We start from the raw sequence: 18,402 nt of genomic DNA, 5'->3' as shown, positions 1-18,402 counted from the left end.
CTTTCCATTGACCAGCAGATGGCTGTATCGGGGAGGATGCAGCAGTGAAAAGGTGGGTTTGGGGTCAGTGAGGATGACCTATAACTTTATGTGATGTCTTCTGGCTCTTGGGATGACTTACAATGAATGATGCAGGGATATTCCAGTGTAAATATTGTGTGTGTGTGTGTCGGGGGGGGGGGGGGGGTTGTAAGAAGAAATATCCAGTACTTCCTTGTGCAATGCTTTACCCCTAGCTGTGCAACAGCAGCTAGGTAGCATCAGGATATACACAATCAAGGAAGCGTACAATTGATGCTTCTTCCCTGTGAGTGCAACAGGGTGACTTCTTCCTTCTTCTGTCCCACCCCATAAAAAATGAATTGATGAATTTCAAAACAAAATGTGGAATTTTTTTGAATCATAATAAATTGAGGTTCGTTTTAACAATAAATCCTGGATATGATTCATGAGGTACTTTTGGAGCCTGCTGTCATCTGATTACTTATCTGAAAAATCTTTCATATTTTAAATATAAATAAAAAACATTTCATGCCTCTCTGCAGATGATAGTAGTGACTGTCTGCTACTGTGCTATCTTTCTTCTTATATTTACTTTCCAGTCATGTTCTACCCTCATCTTCTTATGGTAAATTCTGAATAATTAAAGAGGTATTTACCACTAATGATTCCTATAGATAGTATTGATCAAAGCTAAAAGAAAGCATGTGAATTCAAAGGCTTTTATGACTGGCATCTATATTTTTTGTAGGTTTTTCAGGCTATGTGGCCACATTCTAGAAGAATTTATTCCTGGGATTTTGCTTGCATCTGTGGCTGGCATCCTCAGAGAATGGTGGCATGGAGGTGCATGGGATATATATACTGTGTAACCCTTGGTTGTGAGGAAGTGATTTATATGTTAATCTCTGCGTTGGTCTGTTGGTGAATTGCAAGGTTTCAGAGTGGGGAGATATGTGAGGAGGATTGTGTCTAACACCAACACAGAGATTAACATGTAAATCACTTCCTTTCTACTATGGGTAACACAGTATATATACCCCACATACCCCATGCCACCATTCTCTGAAGACGCCAGCCACAGATGCAGGCAAAACATCAGAAATAAATTCTTCTAGAACATGACTTCATAGCCTGACCCCCCCCCCCCTTAAAACAGAAACCAGTTAACTTTAAGGACAAAACTAATTCAGTTATGACAATTTCTAAGGAAATTTCATGGGACACTTGGAGGCCAAATCCATCCAAATTGAATGTAATACTATAAAACTACTGTATCTATTTTGCCATTGATCTGATTTTGAAATTTATCTTTTTAATTAATGTGCTTCTGCAGGAAAAAAAAGCAATAATAAGACATATGAAAGCTAAGTGACTTTCAGTATAAGCTATGCATCTGGGTATTGTGTGCCTTCAAGTCATTTCCGACATATGGTAACCCTAAAGTGACTCTATCATGGGAGTGTCTTGGCAAGATTTGCTTGGGGCAGGGTTGCCTTTGTCTTCCTCTGAGGCTGAGAGAGTGTGACTTGCCCAAGATCATCCAGTGGATTTCCATGGCTGAGCAGGGATTCAAAACCTGGCTTCCAGAGTTGTAGTTCAACGCTCAAATCACTACACCAGTCTTCTCAATATGGTCCCTTCAGCTTTTTTTCATTACATTTGACTTGGACCAAACAGACCTTCCACCAGAGAACTGTTCACTATCACGTTGGACACATGGCCACCTAAACGAATTCAGATGTTCACTCACTTTCACTCCGATGTTAAACATTGCTCCGTCAGATCTCCAGCATTACATTCTGTGCTGAAACATCACTGTCGATGTGGTGTTTGCAGAGCACTTACATGAAAGCACATCATGTCTTAGCTGTTTCTTACCACAATAAGCTGATCTTTTAAGTGGGACCTTAAAAACAAAACAAAAAACCAAGGTCAGAATCTTATCAAAGCATCATTGTTTAGAAATGAAGCATATGCGAGCAGATGCATATTAGCATGTCATTATTTGATGTGTGTTAGCTTTCTTAATGTAAGACTTGAACAGATCTGCTTATGTTCATTAATTAGAATGAACATGGTTTTTAAGCCACTAGAAAACTGAGAAACAGGAACACTGTAGCTCTCATTAAACATATTCCCAGGAGGTGGATGTGGGTGTGTCTGGTTAATGTCCAATGTAGCAATTAGGAAAGCCTAACTTATGATGTGGCAGAGGAAGTCATGCAACTAAGATAACACTAATAAACTATACAGCTGGTGAAGGGTGGGACATTATACATGTGTTTTGTAGAAAATTTATTTTAAAATATCCTGAGAACATTTGTGAGTATATACATTTATTATGAAATATTTACATTATGCGAGGTGTATATGCTGCACTAAACACTAACACATATGAAAGTAATAAACCCTTGATTCATAAAGCTCATTTAAGTACAAATATCTGGTTAATTTTATTTTTAGGTGTTTTTTTGTGAGTTTTTCGGGCTATGTGGCCATGTTCTAGAAGAGTTTATTCCTGACCGCTGGCATCTGTGCCTGGCATCTTCAGATAATGCTGGCATGGAAGTGAGTGGTGTGTGTGTGTGTGTATCAGAACAATACACTTTAACAGAACACACACACACACGTACACACACATACATACACTGTGTGACTCTAGTTTGGGAGGATCATGTTAATCTGTGTATTGTTTTGTTGTTGAATGGCCTCAGAGTGGAAGGATATGCAAAGAGGATTTGTGTCTGCTTAATTAGTGGTCCATTGTCTGCTGGGGAAAACCCTGATCCCAGGTAGTTTCTATTTGGTGTTTTTCTGGACATGTAGTCAAACTTTGAGCCCAAACAGACAGGCCAAAATAAAGCTGCTTCGGGTCACTTTGTAGGTGTGCTGTTTAAATGACACTCACATCTTAAGAGTCCAGAAGCTGTGCCTAAGCTGGTACTCCAGTCCTTAGGACTGAAGCATGGCTTAAGCATAGCTTTCGAATTCTTAGGACACATGCATCATTTAAACAGAATACCTCCAAAGTGACCTGAAGCAGCTGTATTTTGGCCTCTTTGTTTGTGCCCTTTGTTTACTTTCAGAGTTTCTTCTTTTCTGTTGACATTGTGCAGGTATTTGTGAATTTCAATGGCTTCCCTGTACATTCTGACCTGATAGTTGTTGGCATGGTCCAGAGTTTCAGTGTTTTCAAACAGCATTTTATGTCCAGGATGGTTTATAACAAGTTCTGCTACTGCTGATTTTTCTGGCTGGCACAATCTACAGTGTCTCTCATGTTCCTTGATTCAAGTTTGGACACTGTGTTGATGGTCCCTATGTAGACTTGTCCGCAGCTGCATAGTATGCAGTGAACATGAGAACAATACACAGCATAACCATGTAAATCACTCCTCTCAACCTAGAGTCGTGTGTGTGTGTGTGTGTGTGTGTGTGTGTGTGTGTGTGTGTACCCCACTCACTTCCATGCCAGCATTCTCTGAAGATGCCAGCCACAGATGCTGGTGAAACATCAGGAATAAACTCTTCTAGAACAGGACCACATAGCCCGAAAAACCCACAAAAAACTATGAATGCCGGCACTGAAAGCCTTTGACTTCACAATTTTACTTTTGTCTCACACTAAAAAGATGACTTTAGTGATTAAATAAAAAATGGCCAGAATTCTGCAGGTTACATGTAGCTATGTGTAGCCCAGCAGGGTCCCTCCTTCTTCTTGTCCTGTCATGCCTCGCTGGTGGAAGAGAGCTGGATGTGCCATACTTCAGCACCTTGCTTTCCAACACCACAGAACTCCCTTGCACAGTATGGTTTTATTTATTTCATTTAATTTTTATGCTGCCTTCATCCCAGAAAGGGACCCATGGCCACTCACAAATAAAGTTGCCTGACTTTAAGATGGGTTTTAGGGGCATTTACAGTCATGGCAAGAATTGTGACAAGAGTGCCACAACTGTAAATGAGAATACAAAAACAATTATAGTTGGCTACCAATTCTGTTTCTATGACTATCCACAGCATGAATATATTTTTAAAATATACAAATTGCAAAGCAAACCTTGATTTTACCATTTTATGTAAGGGATATTTCTTCCATTTCTCTTGAATGTCTCTTTTAAATATAACCTCATCCGATTTCAATTTCTTATCCCTTACACAACCAGCCTTTTTTTTTTTTAAAGATGCTTCCCACTTTTCTTTTTTACTGGAATTGATTGCAAATGTGCATAGAATATCTCACTATTAAAAAACTCCTTTCTATGATGAAGTCTCTTCTTTCTGAGTATTTCTGACCTTGGAATCTGATTGGCTTACTGAAATAAACTTTCTTAATAGGCAGGGTGTTTTTTTTAAAAAAAACATATATTCAGGTTTTTTTTTTTGTACAATTAGCTGTACATATCCATGGATTCTTTATCCACGGATTCAGCCATCCACAGCTTGAAAAAAATATACATGATATATATGAATCATATATACGATATATGAAAAAAATTATATGACGATATACATGAACCTTGTCTGTCTGACAGCTTCAAAGCACATGGCTTTATTCAGATGGTCCCATGCACATGTTTGTCCTGGGTATGACCTAGAAGAGTGTGCAGTATATATAGTAACCTAGACTCAAGGTCCTTTGCTAATTATAAGGGAGGTAGCTTCCGAAAGATCTCAAATGAAAGGAAGTTACAAAACAAAGTCATGTCAAGTACCTACATGTCCTATTGCAAAGCACTTATTCTAAGCCTTGGAAAGATGGTGAAAGACAACAACAGGCAGTCATTTGATGAGGGGAGAAAAAAAATCCCACCACCAGACAACTAGTGTGAAAACAACAGCTGAATGGGCATGTTCACACTTGATGAAGAGGAAACTGAAGTTTCAAAAGTCACAGAAGAACTTGAGACAAAATAATTGCATTGCGAATATGAACGTATGCTCAATATGCTCGCAGGTTGTTACTTGTTCTTACTGCAGAACAAGGAACTCAATGAAAGCAACATTTGCCTGGAAGTTGCTAAGTATAACATGATTCTGAGCAGGAACATGAAATGCACAAAGGGGCTCCTTTATTATCATATCAACTAAATTACCTAGGTTTCTTCTATCTTCACTTTAGTCCTATATCTCTTCAATCCTGCTATTCTTTTCATTCTCCATCCACTCCAGGAGACAGAGAAAACATTGCAGGATAATTTAACTTCAGGGATGTTGTCAGTTTCATGGGCACAAGCTTTCCTGACCTGCATCTATGCTTGCCTCCCCCCCCCCGGTTGCTTTTTTGAGGCAGAATGTCTGCTCTTATCTCTCCCGCTTTCTTCAGCTCCATTTCTTTGCCATTGTCACCTGACATGTTTTTTTCTAAACCTACTTCTGCAGTGGTTAAGGCATCAGGTGTGCAAGCTAGGATGTATGCAGGGCACTGAGCTAGTTCAGTCTTAGCTGTTCTTGTGTGCCTTCAAGTTGCTTCCAACTTATGGTGACCTCAAGGCAAACCAATCACATGGGGGTTTCTTGGCAAGATTTGTGCAGAAGAGGGTTGCTTTTCCTTGAGGTTGAGAGAATGTGACTTGCCCAAAGTCATCCAGTGGCTTTCAATGCCATTTTATTTATACTATTTCCTCCAGGCAACTAGTGTGAAAGTGGCAGCAACCTTAAACAATCAGGCACCAGTTTGGAGCCCATGGCCAGTGAAAGTAGTGTGAATGGTGAAAGGATGAAGGTTCAACTTGGTTCACCTCCTTGCTGCTCTACTGTGTTTGCATTGGCTGGCAATCCCACAAAGTAGCTGGTTGGCTGAGATTGTGCTGCCATGCTCGCTCTGTAACGTGAAGGTTATTTCAGTTAAAATGGCATATGAGTTGATGCACCCTTCCGCCACACTGCAGAATTAATGCAACTAGACATCGCTTTAACTGTCAATCTAAATCCTAGGATGTGTAGTTTCTTGTGACACCAGAGCTCTCTGACAGAGGAGGCTAAATATCTCCCAAAACTACAAATCCCAGAATTCCATAGCATTAAGCTGCAGCAGTTAAAACGGTATCAAACTGCATTAATTTTGTAGTGTAGATACAGCCTCAGTTACTAGTGAAGCACCTTTTTAGTGCACTGTATTGTATGATGGTTTTCGAGGTTTCTATAAGGTTGCGGGGTTCCAGATCAGTCATAATCATAGAATCATAGAATCGTACAGTTGGAAGAGACCACAAGGGCCATCCAGTGCAAACCCTGCCATGCAGGAACTCTCAATCATAGCATACCCAATATTAGATTTGAAATCGAATGAAGGAAGCCAAAAAAAAGAGATTCAGCATAGAAAAAAAGGAATTTTTTTTCTTATTGATATGCTATGAAATTAACTCTCATAAGCTATTATGAGCTATTATAAGTTATTATGAGCTATAATTAGCTCTTATCTGCCTACTTGAATGGCTTTTAAAAAGAACAAGGATTATATAAAGTGATGGAAGATAAGCCTATCAGTGCCTACAAGCCATGAGGGCTCTATGTTGCCTCCAGAGTCAGTATGCTACAACTTGTTGCCAGGTAAACAAAATAAGGGTGGGTGAGGATGTTATTGCAAACATATCTTATTTGCAGGCTTCCCAGAGACATCTGGTCAACAATGTGCTGAAAGAATTCTGGGCTAGGTAGAGCTGATTCAGCAAGGCTCTTATGAGCGTGTTACTTCTATTACTGGTTCTGAACTCATCCCCTTGCCAGTTGAGCTACATGTACATGCATCTAGGCATAAGCCTCATCTTGCTTGCAAGTTTGTATGTATCACATTAAGAGATGTACCTTCTTCAGGGATGAAGAACACAAACAATGAATCACACAGCTGAAAGCATTTATATATAGCCACTTGGCAAATGGTAGGTAATGAAGACAGCCAACGCACAATGTCTCTATCTCACATACCAAGCATACATTTTAATGGACTACATAGGGCAGAACTGGTAGATGGAAAAGGACAAGAGGCTTCTTAAATAGGCACCAAAATTGGCATATATGTCTGTGGAGCTTTAAATGGTGCTTCATTCATTGAAACAGTAACATCTGATGGCATTCCACTCTGGGATTTAGCCCAAACATAAAAAGAGCTATTCAAGGTTCTGAACCTATACATGAAATCCTGGTATGGATTCAGTGCCCCACTTGATATGGGACACACCAGCCATCACTATCAGAAATGTTTTGTTCATTTTAAAACTTGCACAGTTTGCCCAATACAAATAAAATGGCATTTTGCAAATGAGAGTATTGTCACTGGAAATGTATTGCTAACCATTTACTGTTTAGCAAGAGAACATTTCCGCTACTTTCATAGCCTATGTAGTTCCTGTTCAAAGAATGTTCACAGCTTATTTGTAAATATTTATTCCTGGCTGGAAATCTGCCATTCAAAGTCCCAGAAAAACAAACAATTTATTTTCCATTTTATTGTTCACTGATGGCCGTGTAGTGGTGTGGCTGGAATTCCAAATGTATAAAAATCAGGAAATTAAAAGTTATGGTTCATACAGGAAGCTAATCTAGTCCTCTTAGACTTGTATAGCTCTTTCTATTATTGCACTGACCTTACTTAATGGGTTCTGTAATTTTTAATTTCCTTATGCTGGCACTTTTATAGTCTCCACTAGCACTGCATTAATATGTTTTCCTATCCTTAAATTTCCTTGAGTAACTGTTTTGGTGAATTAGACACAGATCTACCTCAGCATGCTGAGCTAAAGTCAATCCAGGGATTGAAGTTGTGTTTGCCATACAGCTGTTCATGAAAGAATCATAGAATCATAGAGCTGAAAGAAACCTCAAGGGCCATCAAGTCCAATTCCCTGCCATTTCAGAATGCACATTCACAGCACTTCCAGCAGAAAGCCATCCAGCCTGTTTAAAAACCTCCAAAGAATGAGACTCCACACAAAGCAGAGTGCTCCACTGTTGAACAGCTCTCACCATCAAGACGTTCCTTCTAATGTTAAGGCAGAATCTCTTTTCCTGCAGCTTGAATCCATTGCTCTGGGTCCTATTCTCTGGAATTGCAGCAAACAAACTTGCTCCATCTTCAGTATCCTTTCAAATATTTAAACAGAGCTATTATATCACCTCTTAACTTTCTCTTTTCCAGGCTAAACATACCCAGCTCCCTAATTGGGCATGGTTTCCAGACCTTTCACCATTTTGGTTGTCCTCCTCTGGACATGCTCCACCTTGTCCAAATCCTTTTTGAACTGTGGTGCCCCAAATTGGATGCTATATTCCAGGTGAGACCTGGCCAAAGCAGAACAGAGTGGTATTATTACTTCCTCCATCTAGACACTATACTTCTATTAATGCAGCCTAGAATTGCATTAGCTTTTTTTTAGCTGTTGCATCAAACTGTTGACTCATGTTTAACTTGTTGTCTACTAGGACTCCTAGATCCCTTTCACATGTACTGTTGTCAAGCCAGGTGTCCCCCATATCTGTGCATTTTGGGGTTTTTTTCTGCCTAAGTGTAGTACCTTACCTTTCTTTCTTTTGAAATTATTTTGTTAGTTTTGACCCAGCTTTCTAATCTATTGAGGTCATTTTCAAATTTGATCCTGTCTTCTGGGGTATTAACCACGCCTCCTAATTTGGGGTCATCTGCAAATTTGACATCTGCTGTAGCAGGGTTGGAAGCAAAATCTAGGGGGAAAATGGTCCCCAGTCCACAGGCTGGGTGTAGGCTCTAAACAGTGTTTGAAAATGTCACTTTAAAAAATAAAACCATTTTACAAATTTTAGCTATAAAAAACAAATAAACAAATTATTGTAAATTCCAGTATCCCTTAAGCAGAGATGGGGGCAACATCACTACATTTTGTCCTCCTTGCCCAATTTAGGCTCAGGTGAGGCCTTAAAAAAACAGGAAGTGAACTGGAAGTGAAGGTGGGTGTAGTGACATAAGGTTGCCATGCCCCAATTTGGCTAGGTTTTATAGAGATTCCAGATGTGCCACTCAGGCATGTTATAGCACCCCAGACCATTGGGATGTCTCCTGCCAATGCAGCCACCCATCCCAGACAGCTGCAGACTTCTGATCTCAAGGTAAATCAACAGGCCACCCTGAGACAAATTAGGAGATCCATACTTAAGGGGACTTGTGGGGTGACAGAAGATCCCTGATGGAAGCTTAAACGTGTTACATTTATGGCTACATTAAGTAATTGTTAGTGTGCATGTTTGCAGAGACTTCCTGTTTGGTTACTTTACTGCATCCACTCCTTGCCTCATTCTAACTTGCAGCTGTCTTCTCTCCCTTCTTTCTCTTTCCTCTAGGCTTGCCAGGTCTCAGGGCCTGGCCCCAAGTTTCCAGTTTTAATGGGTCCTTTCCAGGCAAAAGACAAGGACCACACACATATCTCCAGCTTTCCTAGTAGATCACCAACTTGTTACAATTTGCACGGTTTAATTGATTTGTTACTGTATCAAGAAAGATGCCCCTGGAAATCTATGTATTTATTTAGTTTCCACCTTCTCTCTTAGCTGTTGCAGTGTCATGGCTCACCCTCTGCTTCGCATCCACATTCTGAAGTTCCAGATAGAAGTAAATAGGCTAGATTAAATGTTATCTCCTGAAACAGATAAGAAGGAGTAATCCCCTCATTTCACCTGGATCTGGGAAGAGTAACCCTCCCTTCATCCACCATCTTGAAGGAGAGAGAGACAGGCTAGCTCCAACTGTCTGCCTGGAAGAAGACAAGCCCTCCCTTCATCCACCATCTCGAGGGAGAGAGAGGCAGGCTAGCTCCAACAGACCTGCCTGGAAGAAGACAAGCCCTCCCTTCATCCACCATCTAGAGGGGAAAGAGAGGTAGGCTAGCTCCAACAAACCTGCCTGGAAGAAGACAAGCCCTCCCTTTATCCGCCATCTCGAGGGAGAGAGAGGCAGGCTAGCTCCAACAGACCTGCCTGGAAGAAGACAAGCCTTCCCTTCATCCACCATCTCGAGGGAGAGAGAGGCAGGCTAGCTCCAACAGACCTGCCTGGAAGAAGACAAGCCCTCCCTTCATCCACCATCTCGAGGGAGAGAGAGGCAGGCTAGCTCCAGCAGACCTGCCTGGAAGAAGACAAGCCCTCCCTTCATCCACCATCTTGAGGGAGAGACAGGCAGGCTAGCTCCAACAGACCTGCCTGGAAGAAGAAGATTAACCATCCATTAAGAAGCCAAGCCCTCCCTCCAGTCCATCTGCCTTGGTCCAGGCCTTGGAGGTAGAGAGGAGCTGCTGGACCTCATCCCCTTCCCCACCACCACTCCCTTCCCCTTTTGTGTCGTGTCTTTTTAGATTGTAAGCCTGATGGCAGGGAACCGTCTAATTAAAAAGATTGTATGTACAGCGCTGTGTAAATTTACAGCGCTTTATAAATCAAGGTTAATAATAATAATAATAATAATAATAATAATAATAATAATAATACAGTGGAACCTTGCCATACGCGCACTCGCCATACACAGCCTTGAGCATATGCGCTTAAGCTGTGGTGCGCGCCCATTGTGCCCCGTGAGCGGCCGCGCCGCCGCGCCACTGCACACGAGCCCCATTGTTTACAATGGGGCTCGAGCGTAGGCGGAAATCGCCATACGCGGCGGGATCCGCAATGGATCCCCGCGTATGGTGAGGTTCCACTGTAATAATAATAATAATAATAACTTTAATTGATTTCTGTCTTAGTTTACAAACAGGAAAACATGTTCTCTCTCTCTCTTTCTCAATCCATCTCCATGATTGAATAACAAAATGTGAACAGTTCTATATGTTGCTTAATGATATCACCAAGAGCCTTCCCTAGATTTCAGGTTTTGGCCTGGAAATCCCAGGGCTGGGATGGTCCTGAACTGGCAACCCTACTTTTCTCCTTTAGACTGTGTGTTTCATTATGGATAAGTAATTTGTAACTACAGCTATTTTATGTTTAAGACTCTAAAACCGTTTCTTTTCTCTGCTAGAGATTGACCAGCATCCTGTTAGTGGCATATACAGATATAAATTAACCATACACTTGTATATATTAATTAATTGGTTGCTGTGCAATGGAGGTTGACATTCCTCTTTTCCCTTTGCAGCAGCTAAAATCCCACATTGAAGTCCATCCCATCCCAGCCATTCCATGTCTTGGGGGAGTGGAGGGGGAAAGGGTCACAGAAGGATCTGGCAATTTCCCTGTAGATTGATGTGAAGGAATTTAGTCATTGGCAGACCCCAGCAAGTCTACAATAAGTCTGTGAGTGGTAGTAAATGGTTGAGCAAAATAGTAGTTGTACATGGTGCACTACTGCGTTGTGCTGAGCCATGCAGAATTGCAGCCTCCCCTCTCTCTGGACATGGGACTGGTTGTTGTACAGCTTCTGCCTTGCCAATTTCATAATTCTGTTTTTGCAGTTCAGTACTTTCTCTCATATGTAAAGCTTAGGATGGATAATGACTCAATAGAAGAGCCAGCATGGCATAGTGGTTTTGATTCCAAGCCTAGTCATTAAAACCACTGGGTGACCTTGGTCAAGTCACATGCTCTCAGCCTCAGGGGAAAGCAATGGCAAATCTCCTCTGAACAGGTTTTGCCAAGAAAACCCCATGAGGGTCACCATAAGTTGGAAACAACTTGAAGGCACACAACAACAAAGTTCTTAAGATTGTAGTCAGTGAGTGTGAGCCAGATAATGTGAGTCTAGGGCAGAGCAGGCTGACCTAGGTTCTGTAAGATAGGCCTCCATCTTCACTAGATCCTTCCCAAAGTTTTTGCTGCAGATCTCTCAGGCAATTTAATAAATGTGGTCTTCCTTATTCAATTCTTTCCCTCTTTCTTTTCTTGTATGGTGGCAGAAAGAAATTTATTGTCAAAAGATTAATGTCTGTTATCAGAAATTCTTTGAAAATGTATTTTTTCATCCTCTGCCAATTTTTGAAAGAACTTTCAGGTCAACTCTTTTAAAAAGAGGAAAAATGTTCTCCTGTTGGTAAGCACTCCTCTCTTTTATTAGGAAAATGTTGCTTCAGTGATGATTTCTGACCACACTAGTAAAGCAAGTTTATTTTAAAAAAAATAGTAAAGGATTTCCCTAGGGAAAAAATGTACAAGCCTGTTGCAATCTCTTGGATGAGCAGAGGTGCTGGGATGGAATGATACAAGGAGGAACTGTGCTGTCAGCAACAGGAAGTAAGTGAAAAATGAGCAATGCCTTTGGGGAGTTGAATGCAGAGCAGATGGCTCTAATTGTGAGTCACACTGTGACAACTGACAGGAAAAAAAATCTGCTCTCTTGACACTTCCAGATACCCAAAATACCAGAGAACACATTCCAGGGCTTCTTGAAGACTTTGCTATCAAGGGGAGTACAGGCTTCCCTTGCTTCCATCACCAAGCAGTCCATAAAACTGGGATTGATAAGCATTCTCTGGCAGCCAAACATTCTAATAGTCAGATAAGTTATTTATGTCTGTAAAGGCACTGAAGAAATAAGAGGCAAGAGGTGCAAAGGGGATGGCAGCACTGGTTGATTTAGATGCTGATCCTTTCAACTGCAGCCTACTTTGGGATAAGAACGGGAAACCAACATCCTGCTTTATGAGCACTGATGGATTGAGTAAGCTCTCCCTGTTCGCTTGGAATGCATTAAACAGTATCAGTCTGATGTATTTCATTTATTGCCGGATATAGGACTGTGGATTTATGCTTCTTCTTTTTTTAAAGTGGAAATATAATAAATCAAGGTCAGGAACCATATAGTAGTTTGCAGCTAATTTTAAAAGTATCAGACATATATTGGGACAAATTCTTCCCAAGTGTAAATCCATGTACTTGATTCTTATCTCTAGAATGTCACTGGCCAAGGCTTCCCAAAATTTTTTCCTCTGCAGTTGTCTTTGACAGGCCTGTTAGCTTCTCTGCTCAAGAGTTTGCTTTCCACATTTCTCTTTCATGCATGTATCATGTTGGTAACATTAAGACAGGAAAGAAGTTAATGAATTGTAGGCTCACTTTGACATTTGCATTTTGTCCTTTGAAAATTGCCTCTGGACTGAAAGACAACATAGAAATAAGGGATAAGAGAATAAAACCTTTACAACCCTTTGTCATGGTGAAACAGTTCTGTTTTAGTCACTGTGAAGGCTTTAGGTTGCTTAACATTACTGCTGCCATTTTACTGTGTCCCAAACTTCACTTCAGCAACCAGTATGGCTTTGAAATCAATCATTTTTGAGTGGCATGTGTCTATGTTGAAATTCCTGTGTCTGATCCTTGTCTAGCAAGTGCAAGAAGCAAGTGTGTGGATTTCCCAGTCTGTCTGTCATGTTGATGTCATCTATTTCATTCTACTTTCCAGTTGTTGCCCAGTTTTCCTCATGTTCAAACTCTCAGAAGTTTTTTTTTTTCTGAACTGGATGGGTATAACATCAATACCAGGAAAGATTCTAGAGCAGATCATTAAACAGAGAGTCTGTGAATATCTAGAAAGCAATGCCATAATCACAAAAAGTCAACACGGGTTTCAGAGAGAGAAATCATGCTAGACAAATCTAATCTCTTTTTTAAATAAAAATTACCAGCTTGGTAGATAATAAATAAATAAAATAAAAGTTTTATTTTTATACCGCCCTTCTTGTAATCAGGGCAGTGTACAGCATAATAAACAAATACACAATACAATACAATATGCAATAAGAAAAATACATTAAAATTTACATTAAAAGTACATTCTGGCCAGCTCGCCATTGCCGTCAGAGGGGGGGAGAGACTAACTGGAGCTTATATCGGGGAATGCTAACTTGAACAGGAAGGTTTTTCGTTCCTTCCTGAACTGTGCCAGGGAGGTGGCCGAGCAGAGCTCTATGGGCAGCGTGTTCCATAGGGTCGGGGCCGAGATGGTAAACGTCCTCCTCGCTTTAGAGGCTAATCTTGCCCCTGGGACCCTCAGTAGTTGCTGCCCAGATGTTCTGAGTGCGCGGGGCGGATTGTATGGGGAGAGGTGGTCCTCAAGGTATCCTGGGCCCAAGCCATGTAGGGCTTTATAGAAAAAAAAACAGAAAGGTAGCAGGTGCTCCTGACCGTCGCGTCCACCTGAGATGTAAGGTGAAGTGACGAGTCGAGGAGCACCCCCAGGCTGCGTACCGAGTCCTTTACGGGAAGCGTGATCCCGTTCAGGACAGGTGGAACCACCGCCATCCCCGGGCCAGGAGAACCTATCATGAGCACCTCCGTTTTCTCTGGATTCAGACTGAGTCGGTTTTTCCTCATCCAGCCCATTACTGACTCCAGCCACGCCATGAGAGGAGAGATGCCATCCCCAGTCACTGAATCAGTCGGAGACATAGAGAAGACTATTTGGGTGTCATCAGCGTACTGATAACCCCGCGCCCCATGTCTCCGGATGATCTCTCCCAGCGGTTTCATGTAAATGTTGAAAAGCATGGGAGACAGAATGGCTCCTTGAGGGACCCCAGATGTAAGGGCCCTCTTATCGGAGCACACGTCTCCCAGCTGCATCATCTGGAACCTCCCAGAGAGGTAGGACCGGAACCACTGGAGCGCAGTGCCCCCGATTCCCACCTCTGCCAGGTGCTCCAGAAGGATACCATGGTCTATGGTATCGAAAGCCGCTGAGATGTCCAAGAGCACCAACAGGGACACGCTTCCCCTGTCGATGCCCAGACGGAGATCATCGACCAAGGCGACCATGGCCATCTCAACCCCGTAGCCCGCCCGAAAGCCAGTTTGAAATGGGTCCAGATGAAGGGAATGCCGTGGATATAGTATATCTTGATTTCAGTAAGGCTTTTGATAGGGTTCCCCATGACATTCTTGCAAACAAGCTAGTGAAATGTGGGCTAGACAACGTAACTGTTACATGGATTTGTAATTGGTTGACTGGCCGAACCCAAAGGGTGCTCAACAATGTCTCCTTTTCATCCTGGAGAGAGGTGACCAGTGGGGACCCACAGGGGTCCGTCCTGGCCCCAGTGCTATTCAACATCTTTATCAATGACTTGGATGACAGAATTGGGAGCATACTTAACAAATTTGCAGATGACACCAAATTAGGAGGAGTAGCTAACAACCCGGAGGAAAGGATCAAAATTCAAAATGACCCAAATAAACTAGAAAGTTGGGCCACAGCTAACAAAATGAACTTCAATGGGGAGAAATGTAAGGTACTGCACTTAGGGCGGAAAAATGAAATGCACAGATATAGGATGGGGGACACCTGGCTGAACAAGATTACATGTGAGTCCAAGTAGACTACAAGTTGAACATGAGTCAACAGTGCGATGTGGCAGCTAACAAGGCCAATGCGATTTTAGGCTGCATCAGTAAAAGCATAGTATCTAGATCAAGAGAAGTAATAGTGCTACTCTATTCTGCTTTGGTCAGGCCCCACCTGGAATATTGTGTCCAGTTCTGGGCACTACAAACCATGTCCTATGAGGAACGACTTTAAGGAGCTGGGGATGTTTAGCCTGGAGAAGAGAAGGTTATGATAGCCCTGTTTAAATACTTGAAGGAATGTCATACTGAGTGGGGAGCTGACCTGTTTTCAGCTGCTCCAGAGACTAGGACCCGGAACAATGGATCCAAACTACAGAAAAAGAGATTCCACCTCATCATTAGGAAGAACTTCCTGACAGTAAAGGCTGTTCAACAGTGGAACAAACTCCTTCGGAGTGTAGTGGAGTCTCCTTCCTTGGAGGTCTTTAAGCAGAGGCTGGATGGCCATCTGTCGGGGATGCTTTGATTGAGATTTCCTGCATGGCAGGGGGTTGGACTGGATGGCCCTTGCGGTCTCTTCAAACTCTATGATTCTATGATAACACTAGCTGATCCCCACCCCAGTGTCCATTTCTTTATAGCAGAACACCTGACAAGAGTTCAAGTCGTTGTTTAAATCATAGACGGAATGATTCCAGAAGCTGAACACTGAGGGAGAGATGCTGTGAATTTCATTGCGAAAATTCCCATACTTTTGGAGCTTCATAACCCCATTTCCCTGAATCTGGTTAGAGAAATTGGTGGGATATGCTTCTGGTACTACCCCAGAGCTTTAGGAACACAAGAAACTGCCTAATACTGAGTAAGACCATTAGTCTGATTAGCCCTACATGGTTAATATTACCTGGTAGCAGCTCTTTTCTAGCATTTTGGGGGATGTGTGAGGTTGAACTCAGGACTGCATGTAAAACATATGGTATGCCACTGAACTTCATGTCTTTTTTGCATTGTTTTGACAGATCTTCCTTCCTAGCCTATTTCTGAGGTGCTAATCCAGATGAGGAGTTATGTTTGTTCTTTCTCTTTGTGTAAACCGTTGAGATTCATGTGGCCCTTTTGGCAGTTGTGGGACTGCAAATCTTAACTTTACATACATCAGCTAAGGCTTCTGGGAGTTGTAGTTTGACAACATCTGGAATATCACAAGATTCTCATCATTAGACTAAATCCAATTGTTAGTCATGACTAAAGTAGACCCACTGAATCAATGGAACTTGCATACGTGCTGATTTACCAAATTTCACTTGATTTAATTTTCTTTCTTTCTTTCTTTCTTTTTTTTTTGAGCAACTGGACTTAGGCCAAGTCTGAATACTATAAATGATGCAATGAGACCCCCCCCTCTCTCTCTGTGATGTTTCTTTATTTTCTCTTATTAGTTGGAACACCTGTCTTGACATAATTTTACCTCATCAGTGGATAATATCTATACACATATCAGCAAATCCTATTTGGCCTCCAGTACTATCATATTGTTGTGAAATAATAGCCAGTGAGAAAGGGCACCTTGATTTTAAAAAACTGGCCATGGTCATCACAGATGTGAGAATATCTAAAGTTTGTGATGCTATTTTTTTTTCTTATCATAAAGGTTGGTGAAGACTAAGGTTAATGAAAGATGAAGCAGGTGAGACAGAATTTAGAAGCGTACATTTTTCATGAAAAGCTAAAGATACATTGGATTAACTCGTAGGCCAAAACCTATTGATAGATTCTTTCTATAAATGAGTTTATTACTGCATGTGATCCACCTATGAAAAGCTGAACAGTCATTTGCAAAAAGCACTGGGTGAGAAGTCCTCCTTATGAAATGGAATAACTGATTCCCAAATATTCCTGACATTTCAGACTGAGACTGATCAAGAAAGCAAATATTTTATACAAGGATAAACCACCTAACTGTTTGTTTTGATCAGTTGCCAGATACTCATTTTAGGATGTTCACAGTCACAGCTCTGAGCTCAATATTCTTTCCTAAGATATTGCTCAAGTGTGTGGGGCTTCTTTTGGTGGAATATATAGAAAATAGAGATGTGAAAATGATCCCAAAAAGAAACTTATATTTTTTAGTACTTGCCTTGGATGGAAGCCTATCAAAGGTGGGTACAGACTGCCAGAAAGAGGCGGCCAGCAGCCGCTTCTCTTTTTTGCGTAGCCGGGCTACAGCAACCAAATTGTGCGGTGCGGTTGCATAAAAAAAAGGACCACTAAAAAGCAGCTCCTTTTTGTGTTGCCACAAATAGCTGGCAGCAGCGTGAGCAATAGCAATAGCAAGTACATTTCTATACTGGTTATCAGTGAACTTAAGCACTCCCTAAGCAGTTTACAATGTGTCTGCTAATTGCCCCCAATAAGCTGAGTACTCATTTTAGCGACCTATGGAAGGATGCAAGGCTAGGTTGACCCTGAGCCCTTGGCTAGAATTGAACTCACAACCTTGTGGTTTGTGAGTGAGTGGCTGCAGTACAGGGATTTAACTACTGCGTCACTGGGGCTCTTTACACCACCAGGGCTCTTCAGGTGTGCAAGCTTTTAAGTTTTGTAACCTCTTCTTCAGTCTAAGTGGTACAAAAAGTTATGACGATGAAAAAAAACAGAAAGGTATAAAATTTAGACTGGATTTTGTGGCCATGCCATCAAGGTAACAGATGAATTTGATGATATGAAGATATGCCTCATTCTCACTTAAGCATGAGGGACTTGCCATGGTGTGGCTGTGTTAGGTGGCACAACAGAACACATTGTAAACAGCCACCCTGCATTTTCCAGGAAGTTCTGGAGCAAAGGGTGAGTTATTTTAGTGTATTACAAGGGGGGGGGGGGTATACCCTGGGTTCAGTGCTGAATTGGCAAGACATCATCTGGACTGTTTGCACCATATTGGGGGCTTGGGCCATGTGTTGGTGAGACTCCCAGCCAAGGAGACAGAGGAGGATGTTTTATTTGGCCCTTGTAGACAGACCCGAGTTGTATTACTTAATACAGTAATACATGAAGAAGAAGAGGTTACACAAATGTGCTATTCATTCCCTTCTTCTCTCTTAATGGTTGTAGAAATGTATGTCTTGACTTCAATTCTACATTTTGGGGAGACTGTACATT

General features: G+C 41.6%; 1 long non-coding RNA gene across 2 annotated transcripts in view; it reads left to right on the top strand.

The window, feature by feature from the left end:
- Positions 1-18,402, top strand: part of LOC121932016 — a 65,561-nt gene continuing 47,159 nt past the window's right edge. For both annotated transcript variants that reach the window (XR_006104246.1, XR_006104247.1), the window contains exon 1: positions 1-52. This is a non-coding gene — a long non-coding RNA (uncharacterized LOC121932016). The remainder of the gene's footprint in view (positions 53-18,402) is intronic.

Source organism: Sceloporus undulatus, chromosome 5 (genome assembly GCF_019175285.1).
Source record: "Sceloporus undulatus isolate JIND9_A2432 ecotype Alabama chromosome 5, SceUnd_v1.1, whole genome shotgun sequence".
In the NCBI taxonomy this organism is placed as follows: domain Eukaryota; kingdom Metazoa; phylum Chordata; class Lepidosauria; order Squamata; family Phrynosomatidae; genus Sceloporus; species Sceloporus undulatus.
This window is presented reverse-complemented; position numbering and strand designations above follow the sequence as displayed.